This window comes from Lycorma delicatula, chromosome 5 (assembly GCF_047948215.1).
Source record: "Lycorma delicatula isolate Av1 chromosome 5, ASM4794821v1, whole genome shotgun sequence".
NCBI lineage: Eukaryota > Metazoa > Arthropoda > Insecta > Hemiptera > Fulgoridae > Lycorma > Lycorma delicatula.
The window spans coordinates 85,926,101-85,947,384 of NC_134459.1; the positions used below are offsets into that span (position 1 = coordinate 85,926,101).

At 29.8% G+C, this 21,284-nt stretch overlaps 1 protein-coding gene across 1 annotated transcript in view; it reads left to right on the forward strand.

Moving 5' to 3' along the window:
- The first annotated feature begins 9,715 nt into the window (after positions 1-9,715).
- The window catches only part of LOC142325158 (atrial natriuretic peptide receptor 1), a 1,463,037-nt gene continuing 1,451,468 nt past the window's right edge, over positions 9,716-21,284 (forward strand). Inside the window, exon 1 of the mRNA XM_075366562.1 lies at positions 9,716-9,854. The gene's annotated coding sequence lies outside the window, so the exon portion shown is untranslated. The remainder of the gene's footprint in view (positions 9,855-21,284) is intronic.

The following is a 21,284-nucleotide window of genomic DNA, read 5'->3' on the forward strand; positions in this document are numbered from 1 at the left end:
AGCTTATCTGGAAAAATTTTAAATGATGCCACCACAACAATTCCCTTTTAAAATATATACCCGTCTAAATCGGTGATATTTTAACATATTATTTACTTATGATTTCGTCAGGAACAATCGATTGTAAATTTTTGTTATACAAAATACATACATACGTACAGACGCACACCGAAACTAATCAAAATGGATTCCGGGATAGTCAAAATGGATATTACCGTTGAAATCTGAAAACCCAAATTTTTAACGATCACAATACTTCCTTTCCTTCGTACAAGGAAGTAAAAGAACATTACAGCAAGTAATTAAAAAAGAAGGAACTTTTTTAATTAAAAATTATTTACGATATACCTGCTACATATAATATATTCAACATTTAAATTATGCAGCAACTTGAAAATATTTATAATATGTTCAAATAGCATGAATGTAAATTGTATTTATACGTAAGTAATCTTTAAAATATACCATCACAGATTTATTATTTTTATCATTATTTTGAATTTTGCTTGATGAATTAATTCACCAGATGAGCTTGTATGTGGAAATATGGAAATGGAATTTTTTAGGGTATGAAAAATACTACGCCTGACTAGGATTCAAACCCAGGACCCCTGGATGAAAGGCCGAGACGCAACCACTCCGCAACGGAGATCAGTGGAGTGGTGGATTTAAATTTAACTAAGCTTTATGTGCATATATCTAGCAATAGATTAATAAATATTTTTTCAAAAGTAACTGCTTTATAATTTTGTTCCTATCACTATTACCTTTATATTTTCATAATTCACCATACATCAGCTTTTGTTAGTTTTTGCTTGGTCATCTGTTCCAGTGCAAAATTCAGCGAGGTAAAATATAATAACGGGTTAAAATCTGCTATTCCAAGAATAGTCCAGATTTGCGATTCCTGGCATTTTTAAATTTATTGACCATTTTGTGATCTTCTGGGTATAGAAAAAAAGACGAGATTCTGTAGATATGGTTGTATGTACTTGTACATTGGCGTCTATTATTCGTGATCTAATAATTTAATTCCTGAAATTTGGAGTGAGGCAAATATTTGGAAATTTAGAATTTATACCGTCATTAATTTTTACGGCGCGCCCGTGTATTTTATCATTTGGTTATATTCTGTCGTAAGGCAGGTACCTTAAATTATATATCCTTTCTATTATTTTTTGTTTTCATTTTAACGTTTGTGTTTTTACCATTTTCTGATATTTAATCTTTGCCCCTTCCAAGTCTTCTAGCATTTTGTCAATTATTGTTCTCTTGTGAAGTACCTATCAAATAGCGTTTTTTTTTCTTTTTAACTATCTCTACTACTTACATTTTTTCCAACTCTTCCACGTCCTATGCTTACGTTTAAATTTCATTTAAACTTTTTTTTTGTAGTATAGAATTACATATATAGCTATTAATATATATCATGTAAGTTGTGTTACATTCATATTATTTTTATTTGAAATATTTTGAAATCAATTTTTTTTCAATCAGAATTTAGTGTGTAGGATATTCTAACTGAAGCAGGAATTTCACATGAATGAGTTATTTATTAAAAACGCATTGATAAGTTACTCGTGGATATTAAAAAAAAAAAAAAATTAACCGGTGAATGATTATTTTAGGCCTGTTAATTTTTTCTGTTTAATATGAAAAATGTTTTCACGTAGATTGTTACTGAGACAACCGGTTATTTTAATTTTTTATTTTCCTTTAAATTAATTATTATTTTGTTATTTACTGAACTCAAAAAAAGCAGATAAAATGTGTAAAGCGTAATTGCCATGAGTGTTTAACATTATATCTCCAGAGGGAATATAAAATTTATCTGTAAACCGTTTGAAAGACTCATACAAACAGTTACAACCGTACCTTCTATTGCAGATCTTTTAAATTTCCTTAAGAGAGCGTTGTGGATCATATCGTAATAAATGAACTTTTTTTAATTAATTAAATGGCTTCAAGTACGCTGTTAACATTTTATTTTTAATTTTTTTTTTTGTCTTCAGTCATTTGACTGGTTTGATGCAGCTCTCCAAGATTCCCTATCTAGTGCTAGTCGTTTCATTTCAGTATACCCTCTACATCCTACATCCCCAACAATTTGTTTTACATACTTCAAACGTGGCCTGCCTACACAATTTTTCCCTTCTACCTGTCCTTCCAATATTAAAGCGACTATTCCAGGATGCCTTAGTATGTGGCCTATAAGTCTGTCTCTTCTTTTAACTATATTTTTCCAAATGCTTCTTTCTTCATCTATTTGCCGCAATACCTCTTCATTTGTCACTTTATCCACCCATCTGATTTTTAACATTCTCCTATAGCACCACATTTCAAAAGCCTCTAATCTTTTCTTCTCAGATACTCCGATTGTCCAAGTTTCACTTCCATATAAAGCGACACTCCAAACATACACTTTCAAAAATCTTTTCCTGACATTTAAATTAATTTTTGATGTAAACAAATTATATTTCTTACTGAAGGCTCGTTTAGCTTGTGCTATTCGGCATTTTATATCGCTCCTGCTTCGTCCATCTTTAGTAATTTTACTTCCCAAATAACAAAATTCTTCTACCTCCATAATCTTTTCTCCTCCTATTTTCACATTCAGCGGTCCATCTTTGTTATTTCTACTACATTTCATTACTTTTGTTTTGTTCTTGTTTATTTTCATGCGATAGTTCTTGCGTAGGACTTCATCTATGCCGTTCATTGTTTCTTCTAAATCCTTTTTACTCTCGGCTAGAATTACTATATCATCAGCAAATCGTAGCATCTTTATCTTTTCACCTTGTACTGTTACTCCGAATCTAAATTGTTCTTTAACATCATTAACTGCTAGTTCCATGTAAAGATTAAAAAGTAACGGAGATAGGGAACATCCTTGTCGGACTCCCTTTCTTATTAGGGCTTCTTTCTTATGTTCTTCAATTGTTATTGTTGCTGTTTGGTTCCTGTACATGTTAGCAATTGTTCTTCTATCTCTGTATTTGAACCCTAATTTTTTTAAAATGCTGAACATTTTATTCCAGTCTACGTTATCGAAAGCCTTTTCTAGGTCTATAAACGCCAAGTATGTTGGTTTGTTTTTCTTTAATCTTCCTTCTACTATTAATCTGAGGCCTAAAATTGCTTCCCTTGTCCCTATACTTTTCCTGAAACCAAATTGGTCTTCTCCTAACACTTCTTCCACTCTCCTCTCAATTCTTCTGTATAAAATTCTAGTTAAGATTTTTGATGCATGACTAGTTAAACTAATTGTTCTGTATTCTTCACATTTATCTGCCCCTGCTTTCTTTGGTATCATAACTATAACACTTTTTTTGAAGTCTGATGGAAATTCCCCATTTTCATAAATATTACACACCAGTTTGTATAATCTATCAATCGCTTCCTCACCTGCACTGCGCAGTAATTCTACAGGTATTCCGTCTATTCCAGGAGCCTTTCTGCCATTTAAATCTTTTAATGCTCTCTTAAATTCAGACCTCAGTATTGTTTCTCCCATTTCATCCTCCTCAACTTCCTCTTCTTCCTCTATAACACCATTTTCTAATTCATTTCCTCCGTATAACTCTTCAATATATTCCACCCATCTATCGACTTTACCTTTCGTATTATATATTGGTGTACCATCTTTGTTTAACACATTATTAGATTTTAATTTATGTACCCCAAAATTTTCCTTAACTTTCCTGTATGCTCCGTCTATTTTACCAATGTTCATTTCTCTTTCCACTTCTGAACACTTTTCTTTAATCCACTCTTCTTTCACCAGTTTGCACTTCCTGTTTATAGCATTTCTTAATTTCCGATAGTTCCTTTTACTTTCTTCATCACTAGCATTCTTATATTTTCTACGTTCATCCATCAGCTGCAATATATCGTCTGAAACCCAAGGTTTTCTACCGGTTCTCTTTATTCCGCCTAAGTTTGCTTCTGCTGATTTAAGAATTTCCTTTTTAACATTCTCCCATTCTTCTTCTACATTTTCTACCTTATCTTTTTTACTCAGACCTCTTGCGATGTCCTCCTCAAAAATCTTCTTTACCTCCTCTTCCTCAAGCTTCTCTAAATTCCACCGATTCATCTGACACCTTTTCTTCAGGTTTTTAAACCCCAATCTACATTTCATTATCACCAAATTATGGTCGCTATCAATGTCTGCTCCAGGGTAAGTTTTGCAGTCAACGAGTTGATTTCTAAATCTTTGCTTAACCATGATATAATCTATCTGATACCTTCCAGTATCGCCTGGCTTTTTCCAAGTGTATATTCTTCTATTATGATTTTTAAATTGGGTGTTGGCAATTACTAAATTATACTTCGTGCAAAATTCTATAAGTTGGTCCCCTCTTTCATTCCTTTTGCCCAGCCCGTATTCACCCACTATATTTCCTTCCTTGCCTTTTCCAATGCTTGCATTCCAATCTCCAACTATTATTAAATTTTCATCTCCTTTTACGTGTTTAATTGCTTCATCAATCTCTTCGTATACACACTCTACCTCATCATCATCATGGGCGCTTGTAGGCATATAGACGTTAACAATCGTTGTCGGTTTAGGTTTTGATTTTATCCTTATTACAATGATTCTATCGCTATGCATTTTGAAATACTCCACTCTCCTCCCTATCTTCTTGTTCATCACGAAACCTACTCCTGCCTGCCCATTATTTGACGCTGAGTTAATTACTCTAAAATCACCTGACCAAAAGTCGCCTTCCTCTTCCCACCGAACCTCACTAATTCCTACTATATCCACATTTGTTCTACCCATTTCCCTTTTTAAATTTTCTAGCCTACCAACCTTTTTCAAGCTTCTAACATTCCACGCTCCGACTCGTAGAATGTTATTTTTTAATTTTCTGGTGACCCCTTCCTTAGTAGTCCCCACCCGGAGATCCGAACGGGGGACTATTTTACCTCCGGAATATTTTACCAAGGAAGGCGCCTCCATTATTACTATGTGAAAATGCAGAGAGCCACATTTTCTTGGAAAAAAAGCAGCTGTAGTTTTCCATTGCTTTCAGCTGCGCAGTACTCAGAGGACTGAGTGATGTTGATACGGCCGTTTAAGTCGTCCTGACTCACGCCCCTAACAACTACTGAAAGAGCTGCTGCCCTCTTTCAGGAATCATTCCTTAGTCTGGCTCTCAACAGATACCTCTCCGATATGGTTGCACCTTCGGTCCAGCTACTCTGTATCCCTGAACACTCAAGCCCCCTCACCAACGGCAAGGTCTCATGATTCATAGAGGAGGTATTTTTAATTAATTAGATTAATTTAATTTACTTTTGAATATTTCATCAAAATCTTATCTCATCTTCTAACACACTTGAGTTATTCGCATTATAATGTTGAAATTTTGTGACTGTTGACTGAGTCCTTGAAGAATCATCTTGTACTCTATCTGACGTAAATATATCCCACTGCTATAAGGTATTAAAATTTTAGATAAATTTTAAGGAATTTTCATTTCATCATACAAATACAATACTTTTTAAATTGTATTTTTTTTCTAAGAGAATTCTTTTTCCACAACTATTGCGTTTAATACAAAATTTAACCTAATTAACTGACTATTTTGAAAGTTTCCGTATTTTTGTTCTCACGTCATTCCCAAACCGCGAAATTAGTTTTTAACAAAATATGCAAGATGAATTTACTGTAACTCTGATTAAAACTTGATTGAAATCCATACTACCACCTTAAGGGACCTAAGGGCCCTAGTTTGTTATTTAAAAATTGTTTTATTTCCTTGGAATAAGTGTAAATGAACGTTATAAAACGCCAGAAAAATTGGAGGTATAAAAATTGCGATAATAAAATTTATATAAAAATCTTATTTAATTTTTAATGACAGATTGCAAAATTTTGTAATTGCCCGCCATTTATTTACTGATCGCAGAGTTACGTTGCGTGTTTGTTATTTGATATTACAAAGGAAAGTCATTGTTTTTGACCTTACTACTTTTGTATTAAAATGTTTCAATGGAATTAGTTAAAAATGGCTAGGAAGGCACAAACCCAGGGACAGTAATTAAAGTGGTGTAGCGAAGCTAAAAATGTTAAACTTGTAGGATATGGCACATCACCAGAAAGGTGGATGAAGAAGTGCATACAGGATGGAAATACGCTACGAAATTTTTTAATCTAGCGAAAGTAAATAAAATATTACGAGAAAATGTGTGAGTGAACGGTACCTATCGATCATGTTAATGTTACGTGTCATTTCCAATAGCATTTCATTCAAATATGAAGAAGAGGAAAACATTGTAAAAAAAAACCAACCATTTAGTTGTTAAATATAAATATTGCTCTCTGAATACAAAAAAGGACAGCGAAATGTTACGTAAACCAGTAATGAGTATCGCAAACAGAAACAGACATGTAGATATTTCAAGTTATTTTGATTCCTGAAATAAAAATTAAGGAGGAAATCTCTAATTATTAGAAATAAAAATAATCATATATATATATAATTGCACGGAAATCTCTTAGAAGATAATTCTGTAGTCAAAAATAAAAAAAGTTCATATAAACAGGTCAGAAATATTTACCCCTGCTTTCTGCTTCCTGCTTCCTCTGTGAAATTAAATGTACTAAAATTCTTGGGGGACAAATCGAGGGCTAAATTTCCCCCTAATAAATTGATCTAAAAAATTTTTTTGATCTAATAAACTGAAAAAAGTGGTTCCAGACCTCTATCTCATTTAAGATCTAAGAGAAACGGGATAAAACACAAAATCGTTTTGTCGGAAAATACACCTATTTTAGGTTTGGAATACAATGACTGTTAATTTATCAGTAACAAATAAAAATTTCTAATGAACTTTGTAGGGAATTTAATTTTGAGAAAATTAATATAAATAACGTCTAGTAAAATTAAACACAAATTTGAGAAGTTCAACTATAATTAGAAACGAAACACACAAATTAATTGGGAAAAGTGATAACGATTTTAACAGAACAATTTACATATAAAATCTAAAATTTATAAAAATTAATTTGAAAGACATCCTTTTAAGAGATCTCTTTTCAACCTATAAAAAAATTTTATTTTTTCATAGGTTGGCAATAACAGCTGATCAACAATTAAGTTTAGTATACATTTGAATATTCATTTGAGCGGTGTTTGTGCTGTTATTCTTCGGTCAGTCATTCATGATGGGTGATATCACAAATTTATTTTCATTTGGAGAATTGACGGACATTTTGTTAATTTATGGTATAGCAAATAAATGTATTCTGTGCATGAATACCGGGAAAATAATCCAGATCGAAGAGTACCGGATTGTGAAGCATTTTAGGATTTGGAGAGGCAATTTCAAGAAACAGGTTTGCTCAAACCACAACGACTCGATGCTGGTTACCTTTTGCGAGAAATGCCAACGTTGAAGAAGTAATATTCATATAGATGTGCGGTACAAGTATCTCCTACCTCAAGCACCAGAAGCTTGTCACATCGCTTTCCTGTTTCGCAATCAGGTGTGTGACGAACGTTACGGGAGCAGCAATTATACCTATTCCATAAAACACGTGTTCAAGAGTTATTACCACCTGATTTTGATAAACCGATTTAATTCTGTCGATGGTTAATTAGAAAATGTGATCGTCCCGATTTCCTAAGTAATATTCTAATTACTGATGAATTCTGTTTTACAATAAATGGCATTGTAAATTACCGAAACACTCACACGTGGACAGAAGAAAATCCCCATGAGACTAATACAAATCACTTCCAACGCTTTTTAGTTTAATGTGTGGTCTGGTCTTCTTGGTGATAATCTCATAAGCCCTTTTTTTTACCACCAATGATCAATGGAGAGTGGTACTTGCATTTTTTACAAACAAATTTGATTGAACTCTTTGAAGATATTCCACTTGCAGATAAAGTCCAGATATGATTTTCCAATGATGGCACAATTGTTCACTACTATCGTGATGTGATGAATCATTTAAATAACACATTTAGTAAGCAATGGATTGGTCGAAACGAACCAGTAAAATGGCTACCTCAATCTCTCACTGTCACGCTAGCAGACTTTTTCGTTTGGGGTTGGATAAGTCGTTAGTCTATTCCGCTTGTATTGCCAAACAACAAGAATTGAGCAGGCATCGTATAATAGAAGTTGGAGCTACTACTGGCATAATAATGATGCTATTAGACGTACCCGGCTAGCATGGATTCGTCGAGCTGAACTGTACATTGAACAGAATGGCGGCCATTGAGCAACTGCTTTGAAGAAATGTTTGCAACTTTATCAAGTAACTATTTCGATATTTAAATTGTTTTAGAAAAAAACAAAAAATTATGTGATTATTTATTTTTTTAAATCTATTTTTTATTAATTTTTTCAGTTATTGATAAGTTTTCTAAATTTCATTTACATTATGTTATTCAAACATTGATAAAAATTGTTCTGTTTAAAATCGTATCCTTATCCAATCCAGTTTGAGCGTTTCGTTTCTAATTAAAATTGAACTTCTCAAATTTGTATTTAATTTTAATAAACGTTATTTTACATTAATTTTCTCAAAAATTAAATTATTTACAAAGTTCACAGAAATTTTTATTTCTTTATTTGTAAATTAACAAAGTCATTTAATTCCAAGCCTAAAAAAGTGTATTTTCCAACAAAACGTTTTTCTTAAATATTAAATGAGGTAGAGGTCTGGAACCACTTTTATTCAATTTCTTATATGAAAACCTATAAGGAATCATCAAATTTACCCCTCAATTTGTACCCCAAGAATTTTAGTACGGTTTAATTTCGAAGGAAGCATAAAACAGGGGTAAATATACCGCTTGCCGAAACTCGCTAACGAACCGTTTTCCGACTTATGTTTATAAGTCTGTTTTGCTTATTTCTGGCTATAGAATCGCCTCCCGAGAGATTACCGTGCAATTTTAATTACTCTGTATATATAAATATATATTTCTGTAGATGAAAAAAGTGAACCGGATACGATAAATAACAGTAATTTTGTTATAAATTAATAAAAGAGTAAGACAAAGTTTTTTATTGTTAAAAAAAAATTCTTCCTTTTAAATATGGCGACTTAAATTTCTTTAGTAATAAAATTATTTTATGAATCTTATTAATATATATATATATAAAACAAATAAATAAAACTTTTCATTAAAGTAATAAATATGTAAGCTGTTGTAATGAAAAAAGAATGCACTATCAATTAACATCTGTATTTGAGGTCTGGGTGTTTTTTATTGCTGGTTAATATGTTATGAATCTTAAAAACACAGGCGGTGTAAGAGACAGATTGTCTGTGGAGTCTACTACAGTGACCTCCTGCTAGGCATTACGTCATCTGTAGTTTTAGCCGTGCGGTTTGGTGGGTCGAGAGAATGAATTTATATGTAATGTATATGTTCGGGAAAATCTTGTATAAGTTATACCGATTGTAATTTCCAGTTTTAATATTTGTAATAGAAAAAAGGGAACATATAAATTATCATTTATAAAGCTTATATTACATCGTTGTTGTTTTAATTGTGTCTTTATCACAACATATTGTCCAAAAATTATCTGTTTTAAATAATTACACACCAGCAAAGCTGTTTCAATCGGCGAACTCAGTCTCCGTATAGTGGGTTACCTTGACCACGCATGCGCTCTGGTGACTGACATCAAGTTACTCGACTTCAACAGTCGCCCGCGCGCCGCGTTACTTGTAGGAGGTATGTCAGTACCCTGTTACTGTTTGTCTCGATGTCGCGAGTGTTATAATTCTTTATGGTGATGTGCCATATGTGTTGTGTGTCTCCATCAATACATTCATCCAAAAATAAACGTTACATATAATCATTTATCACCACTCTGCAGTATGTACAATTTTCTTCTTTTTTATCACTTAAGAATACTTACAAAAAGATATATAAATAAATAAATGTGTCTTACATTAAGAAAAATATATAACGTTCAAAAAGTAAGGTTAATTAAGAAAAACGAGTTTACTGAATAAAAAGAAAAAACTATTTACCCTGAAAGAAGCGAAAATTTTATTAATATTTTAAAAATATATTATGCGATATTAAATAGTTACTTTATTTTTTGTTATGTGGCATTGTTTCGTAAAGTTAAAATTTTATTAAGTATAGAAATTTACTTTTTTTCTGTGCATTTGTCCTAATTGCACATATACCCGGCTTTTAGCCCCTTTCTTCAGATTCACATTATTTAATAATTTCAAATTCTTCATTTATACCTTCGTAAATTTGACGATACATAGCTAGCTGTTAAAAAAAATTTGTTCTAATTTTTAAAACGTACGTGGAAAATTAAAAAATATTAATCTACTTTAATTTTTATCATTGTTTAATTATATAATATATTAAAATTTATTTACAATATTTTACATTAAAACCATTTTCGAATATAATTAATTAGTATTTACTTTTTAATATTCCAATTTTTGTTCTACGTAATAATTATGTACATCTAACCTTTAAATCTTTTTTAAAGTCTAGTTTCTAAAGTCTAAAGTTTTTTAAAGTCTTTTTAGTTTTATCTTTTTTTAGTTTTTTATCGTCAATGTATTCTATTCGATTTTCCTCCATCTAAGAAATATGTTTTAAAAGAAAAGGTCATAACTCACATTTTTCACTCTGTTTTAATTTTATTTATTTCTCCAGTATACTGCACCGAATTTTTTGGATTATCACTGTTTCATGATTTTGAAACGGTTTTTTTTCATCAACATTAAGTTTGTGTCTTAATTACTTATATCTTGTTTCAAGTATCTTTAAAGATTTCCAGTGGAAAGCCTATAAATTTAATTTTTATATTGGGTGCTCTTAATTACAAATAGGGTTTATTTTATTTTTTATTATAACGACACGGCGACTTTACAATCTGTTCATAGAACAGTAAGTAAATAAGATGTATTTGAATTAATGTTGAGTTGCCACAGACCCAGCGGCTTGTGACTTAATAATGGAGTGATGAACACTCGTTCGGCCAGGCCATAAAGTTACCTGATTGAAGCGATAAGGCAAACCAACAATATTGTTCCTTTAGCAATCTTGAAAAATCACTGATCTTGTTATCTAACAAATTGAACACCAGATAATTCGGGTGGCGATCGAAACGATTTTGGTAAGACAGATAGATAATTTAATATTTGTCCTCGACTAGTTGGTATACTGTAACTGAATATAATAAGTTTTGTATCTTGAAAATATTTATTTAAAATTTAAAGTTAATACTTTTCAAATTTGAACTTAAATAATATTTAAGTTTGTAATATTTATTATTATTAATAATATATTCAACCATATATATATATATATATATATATTTTGGCGGATGTAGTGTTTTAATTCACAATCTGTTCCAATTTACCGGAACTATTAATAAATTTTAATACAAAAAATACCTGTAAGAGGGGTTTCCATTGAAATCCCCCAAAGAACTAATAGTATAAAAAACATGTGTGCATAATGTATACATATCTTGTGCAGTATAGATAAAATATATAATAAACATAATTAAGTACATACAAAGATGAGTCCGAGGAATATTAATAAAGTTCAGAACATAAAACGTAAAGCTAACGCTAAAAACATAGTCTTATCAATCACTCAAATAATATCTAAACAAATTAAATGAAACAGTGAAGTAAATCAGAATACCAAAAAGTAAGTTGCGAAACAAATTGAAGAATTTTGACGATGCACAACATCCTAGGGGTAGGTGATTTATCTCATATTTCTTTTGAACTTATAGATCTAACTAGCCAGGAGGTTAACCGCGAGCCAGTTCGTATGTTTGTTCAGTCTCATTTTGTATCTAGTACGGAATCGTCATATCTCCTCTCCCTTTACAACTGTTGCCTATCGTTAAAAATAATAATATTTTATTGTAGTTTATTTCATGCTTGATTTTAGTTGGTAAAATAATAATCTTCTTATTAGATTTTAAAAAAAAAATCATTAATTTATATTAAAATGAATAAAAATATAATAATAGTAACAACAATTTATTTTAATATTTATTACGTATCTGCTAAAAAATAAACATCTCTACAGAAATTTCGGAAAAGACAAAAACGTCGGAAGAATTTTATCCTAGCCTTTATAATTTATTAACTTACGTACGCATATTATTACTAAAGTAGTTGTATGCAACATGACATCCGATACAAATCATACATCCAAATTACCGTAGCCGTTATAAATATCTCATTTTAGACTCTGTAAGGAAAACGATGAGTTAAATAGTTTCCGGTTACTTTTTTCCGAGCCAAACATATTTCTCAATGTAATTCCAGAACCACTGAAATATGAGATTTCCAGCCTATAAGTACAATAAAAACGGACTGGTTGTATAGTGAATATTTCTATTAGAAAAATCAACTTAGATAAGTTCTTGTAATTCAACTACTTTAAATTGATCATACCTATGAAGAGGATTGCTGCAGAAAATGTAAAGCAGCAGATAATTGTAGGCCTTTTATCTAATCAATGTATATCTTTTCCTGGGTGCTTCGAAATTAAGGTCACTCAAATCAACATCAATTCATCAAAATTTACTATTTATTTTTTATTTTCATTTTTCTATAAATATGATTCTATTTTTATACTTCTTGAATTAATTTATATTGAATTTTATGGGCAGTAGGTATAAGTGATGGGAGAAAGTGATGAATTCAAAAAAAAAAATTGTACAATAAAGATTCAGTAATTGTAATTTTTAATTTAAGCAAATTTGCGAATTAATTTAAAATAATGTTAAACCGTTTATTTTACAAAATAAACCAACGCAGTTCTAAAAGTCAAGAAAATAGTATTTCAGGTTTGAAAGTATTCTATAATACAAAATTTTAAAAGACAGTATTAATGTATATTGTTATGTAAAGTAAAATACAACACCGAAGGATTTTTTTTTTTAACTGATCTCGCTACCAGAAAAAACATTGCAAAAACATACCATGGTGCATAAGCACCAGCCTCATATATAATGATTTTAAGTTGCGAACCGTTCGGCAGGAAATCTCTTTGGTCAGCCTACGGTAACAAAATCGTTTGGATCGGCGGCACCCGGGTTATTTAGCGGTCAATTTATTGAATATGACGATCACTGATTTTTCAAGATTGCTTGGTTTGCCTTATCGTTTCAATTAGGTGACTTTATGGTCTGACTGTACGGAGTGCTCTTCTATTTGATTTCTTTCATTTCGTTGTTATTGATAAGTCACCAGCCGCTGGGTCTGTGATTAATGTTTGTTCAAATATAGATCTTATTTACTTATTGTTTAATTATCTTGCTGAACAGATGTCGTTAAAAAAAATCTCGAAACTAGAGGAATTCCAGTGAATTCAAATTGACTTAATAAAAAAATATTTTATTACTCTATGAGTACGATTTTTTACTTTATCATACTTTACATACATCTAAAAAAAAAAAAATAAATAAATTAAATTTAGATGAATTCCATAAAAAATGTTTATACTATTTTTACTAAAATCTAGTTTTGCTTATTTACATCCAATACGATTTTTTTTTATTTCAACATATAGGTAAATGAATCTACAGAAATTTTGTTTTTCCAGATATTAATTAATAAATCTTTGATGAGATCTCTTTCATGTTCTTTTAGTAAAAATATATTTTGTAAATAAATTCGTAATACGAAATATTTTAATAATTCCTTGATACATTGACATTTTTATTATAAATTTTTTTTTTTTAACTTTTTTTAATACATCATACCTTTATATCAGATTATTTATAAAACATTCCAAATAAAAATTGTGTTTATTTATTATTTGTAACCAAACTAATAATTTTTTTTACAACATAAAACCAACCAACCGACTGTTTCTTTAAATTTTTTCATTTAGTTAGAATGAAATATTTAAAATCAATTTGAATATTTTTCATTCATTTGCTTAGTATATTTAAGTCGGGCTAAAATATTATTAGATACAACAATCAACATTGCTTGTTATCGATTTTTCTGACCCTAATGAGGTATCGAACCCGGGACTTTCAATGTAACAAGCTACTTCGTTAATGTCTGTTCCACGGAGGCGATATAATTTTTAATTAAAACTTCTTGCCCAAAAAGTATTAGTCAATCAGTATTTTCACGTAATTTCCATCGATTTTGTAACATTTTTTGTTGAGATATTCATTTGAATGCACGTATCTTAATAAATAATATTTCATTATGCCTATTTGAACTGTTTTTTTTTATTATTTTCCATTCATTCATTATTTTTTAAGAAGTAAGGATGAATTGTTTTGTTGACTTCTTTAAACAAATACGGGAAATCTGTCTACAACTTATAGTTATAAATCATAAGTTTTTATTATTTTCTCTTTACAACTTGATTCCATTAGAGTAGATTTTTTATATTTAAAAATATTAGTCACAAAAACTCATATCTAGCTTTGTAATTAAGGATGCGCGCGCGTGGTGTGTGTATGTGCGTGTTTGAAGAGAAAGTGTGAGCAATATATTCAAATTTAACTTATAAATAAAACCGTAACAACTACACGTTACTCAAAGCGTAATTCACTGATTTACTTCTTTATTTATAGCTTGAAGTTTCTCAATTCCTTATGCTATTAATCCTTAAAAATGTTATACTGAAATATTACTTTACCAAACCGTGTTAATCATAGATTTGAACGCAACTTATATTTCAGTTGTATTTTTTCTTTTTATTTGACTTTTTTGTTTCCTTTGGAAAATAACAATTTTTTTACCTTAAAATAATCAATGAACTTAAAAATAATTTCTATTCCTTTTTTTAATAATTTTTCATAGGATAAAACATTTCTCTTATTATATGATTTAAAAAGGAATTTTCTTTTCCAACACGGTTTGTTTTTTTAAAAATCTATTTTGAGATCTCATTAATGACTAAATAGGTCGATAATTCGTTTTTAATGTTTGCAAAAAGTTTCTTTCGTGGTTTTTGGAACGAAAAGTTATACAGTCTATGTACAGGATTTGAAGATTCTTTTTTATTTTTGTATGTCATTAACATTAGTAGATATTGGCTACTCAGGTTACCGTAGTTACCTAATCCTGGATACCGGTGTTCTTTGGTGGTTTTTTTCCCCCCTACATCGCTGGGCCGGACATCCAATTAAGTATACTCGGCCCAGGGACGTGTCCTTCCGACTCTAAGGAGGTCTCCCCATCCACCGGCTTAACATCCGGCACGACCCCCCCGGTTCTGGATCTTTTGTGCCTGCCTCTAATCCCCGGCGGGAGAAACAGGGCCCGCCTATGCCGTTCCCAGCCCCCCCCCCCAACCAGGAACCGGGTCTCGGTCATTATGCCCTGCCTCAAACCAAAGGTACCAGCACCAAGGGCGCAAGCAATCGCAGAAAACTAACACCCTCAGCCGGGTCTCGGTCTTAACTTAACCCCTCGCGAAGGCTTTCCCATGGAGTCCCCGTCCCCTCACAGGAACCAGTACACTTAAGCATACGGGGCTGTCCATCCTTCCCTACACTTAGCATTCTAGTAACCCCGGCGTCGATATTCCTCCACCTTCCTACGGAGAACTGTTCTCGCGAAGTTTGCGAACCATTTCCAGTTATTTTCAGAGGCCAATATCCACTCCACAAGATTTTTTGTATGGATTGCGTTTTTGCAGCCTGTCATCATTTTGAATGAAATTGAAAGTAAAAAAAAAAAATGTGTAAAATAAACTTTAAAAAAATAATAAAAATCTACTTTGAATAATAAATAAAAAATGTATAAATTTTCAATTTTTTTTTTAAATTTAATTATCATGTCGGTGTTTTTTATGATTTTTTTTTGTAATTTGGCTTTAACGTCAAAAAATTGAAATTTATATGTAAATTGGAAAAGTATTTTCTTAAATTTATATTATTTTTTATGAAGTCAGTTTTCCAGGTTTATTTTTAATTTTCTTATTTAACTTTTCAGCTACCTAATTATGATAATGTTCTTATAATTTATTTTTTTTTTTTAATTTCTCGTACAGTATTTTATTTAAAACTGGAGTCTCAACTGGCCTAATATAAGCCATTTTCAGAAAACTTTTGAAATATATATTTTTCCGTAAATTTTTTTTTAGATCCAGAGTAGTAATTATAATCAATAATATGTATAGAATGTACAATTATATATTCAATTTACATCTACACCTTTGTGCATTTGTTACACAAAGTTAACATTTTTTTTTGAAGTCTTGTCGTTTCGATTCTTATAATTTTATTGTATTTATTTTCCAATTTTTAAAAATAGCTATGTAGCTTGTTACTAATTTTACACACTTTTCATTAAAAATGTTTTAAACACTTGACATGCAAGTATTTTTTTTAAAAATAACTTGTTTTATTTAATAAGGCCAACTAATATGAGTTTGAGTCTAATGTAATTAATTCTCGAACATGTATGAAGGTTTTATTGAATAGTTTATTAGCTAAATGGTAATAAAATTATTCGTTTTATTGCATAATTTATGGTTAATTTTATAGCCATGACTTAAATACGACTATTTAATAACTACTCAAGTGTAACCAATATGATTAGATTTTGGTGGAATAAACACGCTGTAAATTGTAAATTATTTCAATTAAATAAATAAATTTATAGTTTTACTCACTTTCTTAAAAATTAGTGCTGTGTTATTTGCGTGGTAGGGTTGTGTTATCTTTTCATTAATTTCCTGTACAAGTTACAGCGATTGAATGTATCGTCAAAATATTCTAATATTAGAATTTTTATGATAATAAATAATAACCTACTTTTAAGAACTTAGGTGAATTGATATGTTTCCCTCTTATAATAATAATTATTGATAATAGTATATTCAAGTTTCGTGGTTGAATTTGACATATGCTTTATATTCAGTGCACTAAATTAAAATAAAAACGAGTTTTATAGGAAATAACTATTTACATAAATGTTTTTGGTCTCTGTACTGTTAAATTAAATAATTTACATATCCTAGATCTGCTTATATATATGATTGCGTGCGCGCGATTTTTATGAAATAAAACGTTTTAGGATTTTCAATACTAATTCGTTTACTTTTAAACGAATCAATTCCACATTTTATTTTTCATCTGTCATTCTTTATTGATTAACTTTTACTTCAAATTTGTTAAGTCGTGTTGTTAATTATTAATTTTAAAACGTTATTACATAGATATAGTTAACCTAACTTTTTGAATGTTTTTATTTAGTTGTAATACTATATTGCATATTTATATAACAAATTTAAATGGTTAAGATATAATGAGCGTAATTGTATATTTATGAGAAAAGTTCTCATATTTATATTAAATCACAACTTAATGAAATCATATTTATGTACATATAAAATATGTATAATATTTTAAAGTAAGCTTACATAAATAAATAAATATATATATATATAATACGGTAAGTACTTTATGTATTATAATTATTTTATTCTTCTACATACCTCTTGTTTTGGTAGCTTATTCATCGAACTAAATGTTGAATTGAATTTTTTTTTTTTTAAATTGTAAAACAGTTTTTTTATTTTTCTGATTACCAAAATCAGGTTAATATTACAACAAAATCTATTCATTAAAACTCATCTTTTATGGGCTACATTATTATTTTCCCGGTATATATATTTTTAAATATTTGCAACAGTTTATAGTTTATTTGTTAACTTCTTCCGTTTTTATTTATAGTGTATTTAAAATTAATAAATTTGTTGACTCTTATACGTTTGAGTTTTAACATTGGTTTTGAATGAACAACAGTTGCTATGTGTTTGATAGTCTATACGAGCTGTTTTTTTATTTTGTAGATGTAAAGTTCATGTGAAACATCATATTTTATTTAACCAAATGTCAGGAAGAACATTAGATATAATTTGTTAACAGAAAAGACGGTACGGAACGCAAGGGTATAGAACGATACTTTTATCCCTACTTAATTTTAATTAATTTTTTAAAGTACTTAATTTTTTTGTGGCAGTTATGCATTTTTTTTTTACTTAAAGATAGATGGAGTAGGGGATTGCGATCCGGTCCTTACTAGAACGGGTTTTGAAGTATTTTAGATTGGTTATTCCTTGGGATATTAGTAAGATATTTGCGTCCTTCTCCCGATAAGATTCCCCTTCAGTCCGTACACTGAAGGCCTTTCAGTGTTAGTCCCTTTCAGTAGAGCAGGAATGCGCTTAATGGGACCCTAGTTTTTGAAGGGTGCACATAAAACGACGTACTTTACATAACTTTATTCAAATCCATGTGCTGCTCAAGTTAAAAGAAAAATTGACTAATATCAGCGTTTGAGTTGTTATGTAATAATCGGAGTATATATTCTACTGCAACTTTCTTTAGTAGGAAACTTAATTAGCTGCACCCTCTCCTTCAAAAACTGGTGTTTTATATAAATCTTCTCGAATTCCTGTCCTCTGGGCATTTTAATATTGGGTAAGGAGGTATTTATTGCGTAATAATAGCTGTTTTTTAAGGTACTAAATTCTCCCATGTTATACAATAATTTTTTGTTTCATACGGTTTGCATTTTTACTTTAAATATAAAATAGTTTCTTATTAAACTGCAAACAGTAGTATAAAATAAATCTTTCGATTCCAGGCATCGGTTACCTGGTTCTGTCCTTTTATGATTTTTTGTGATCGCGATTATTAGCACATTTATTGGAATTACAAATTTTGGATGTAACATGCTTATATTTAAATAGGTACCTTACAACTAACTTTGAATCCTTTCTTCATAAAACTACACCATGTATTCCAAAGATTTTTGTATATTATTATATAATTATAAGTTTAAATTATACTTCTCACATTAAAAGTGTTAGGTGATTTATTAAAATAGTTGTTTAATTGCTCTTAAATTAAATCAAAATATATAAATCTGATAAAAATATCTTGCGTAAATAATATAGAAAAAATTAAATTACTTTTTTGTAAAACGATAAAAACGAATAACGATTCGGTTTACTTTAAATCGATTAATTTATTATGCAGGAAATGTCGAGGTATAAAAAGCTTTTAAGTTATTAAAAGGGTATATTTTACGTAAGTAATTCTCTGTAGGTTTTTTATGTAGAACAAAAAACAAAATCATAAGTACATAATATATTAAAAATATTACATGAGAAAGGGCCGTCTAATGATGATAATCCCATCCCCATAAAAACAAACATTAAAAGATTATAACAACAGAAACGTCCATGTTAATAAATATACTTATAGTAACAAGTAAGATCCTGGTTTCTATAACTTGTCCAATTTATGGACCACATGTGTCTAACACATTCAGTTCGCACAAGATGCTTTTATAAAATAGAAAATAAACACAGTTAGATAAACGAGCGAATGGAAACAGCTTTAAATAGTAATAAACAAAAGTAATAACGTTATAAAATAAAAGTAAACCGTTAAAACAATAGTAAATAAACATAATAAAAAATAGTAACGAGAATAGTACCGGAAAAGAAAAGAACAGGAAAATAGGGTATCTTCAGCGACCATCATTAAGGTCCTTTGCAATCGGCTAATGTCATAACCGTTGTCTAGCAGATTCAAAGCAAAGAGATTTACATGTCTGTTTAACCTAACCATGTATTTAGAACTGAAACGGACAATCTCATTTTCGAACATACGGGATCCCCAGATATTTATGTATTTCAGAATTCCTAACGAACTAGGGCAGTACTTTTAAAAATAAAAAGTCGGTCTGTTGTTTTATATTAGAAATATAAATATTAGCGAATTGATTTTTATTTAGATAATTTAGAAATATATTTGTTGAAAAAATGATGCTTATGTAGTTTAGTTTTTGTTTTAAATAAAATTATTTTGAAAATTCAGTTGTTTTATATTACGTAGATATAAATATTAAGATATATTAACGTTTCTGGAAATTTATATTTATTTAGTTTAAGTTATATTTTAATTTTATTATTATTCCTTATTATTTTAATAGTAAATCAAATATACTGTACGTGTTTTTAATAGATTTATGAAGTCAAGACACGACTTAGTTTATTTTTATCAAGTTGAACGATTCGTTTTGCTTTTAGTGCTTCAAATCGTATTAAAATTTTATGAATATCTTTTAAATTTAACGTTCTTTAAATAAATATTTTTTACGTTATGATAATGTAACTAAACAAATTTAAATTTTACTGTGTACCGAGTGATCTGGTACATATTTCTATAATAAATACATCGTTTTTATTTAATAATAAAATTAATATCTTCTGTTGTTTGTCAGAATATTATTTTAGAAGCTATTACTTTTTTCAGTGCTGGTTTATGTTGTTTATTGATTCAGACGTCTATTTTTACATATTTAACAAGCAGAGCAGTGAAGTGCGTTATATATGAGATCTGCTAGATTAATTTTTATGGAAGTGACTGTTGCAATTTAGCATAAACTCTTGCGCAGAATTGTGCAAAAGAAGTCCGACGTTTCGTTTCCGACGCCCTCACTATTTCGCAGTCATAAACGCATTGTTTTTCAGAGTACGACTTACAAACGTTTGACTAACTAGTAGATCCTACATCCAAGCATCAATTTTCAACTCGCTCACAAATGTGACTCATTGTGTATGCGAGTATAAAAAATATACCACTATATAATCAATATAACCTCAAATTGAGGGTAACTCAAGAATGAATCAACAAATCTTCATCAAATTCTCACATGCGCAACTTCATATACAATAGTACGTCATAACTAAATTTCAATGAAATTTTTAAAGTAGTTTTGGAGATTATTCAGCCACAAATGGTTTTACACAGGACCGCGCGCGTGCGTGCGCGCACGTGTGTGTAAGGAAACGATATTGAAAGGTATTTTCCTACTCGTTTGTTACGTCTATATTTAATTATAAATCTCAATTTATAAGGTAGTAAGGTGACGTTTTCTTTTTTCATTTGAAGAACTGTATACTCTAAAACTTTAGTTCATTGAAAATTAATATGAACATAAATAATTTTCCATTTCACATAATTAGAGTTTGAAAAATTAAATTCTTCTCGACGTATTTATGCGGTTCAAATCTCAAATGAATTTGTGATGTTGTTGCCAATCTTGCAGTCTTAATATTATAATGTAATAATTTTAACTTGAATATTCTTAATGAACCATTCGTTAAATTCTGTTTTTGTTAAACATTCGTTTGGTTGTTGATGTATTATTCTTTTTTAAGGGTAGTTCGAAAATAAATGAGAATTTGTTCGCAAAAGTACTGTATTTACAAAAATCGAGAAAATCAGTATTACACCTTTGTCAAGTCAGTTTC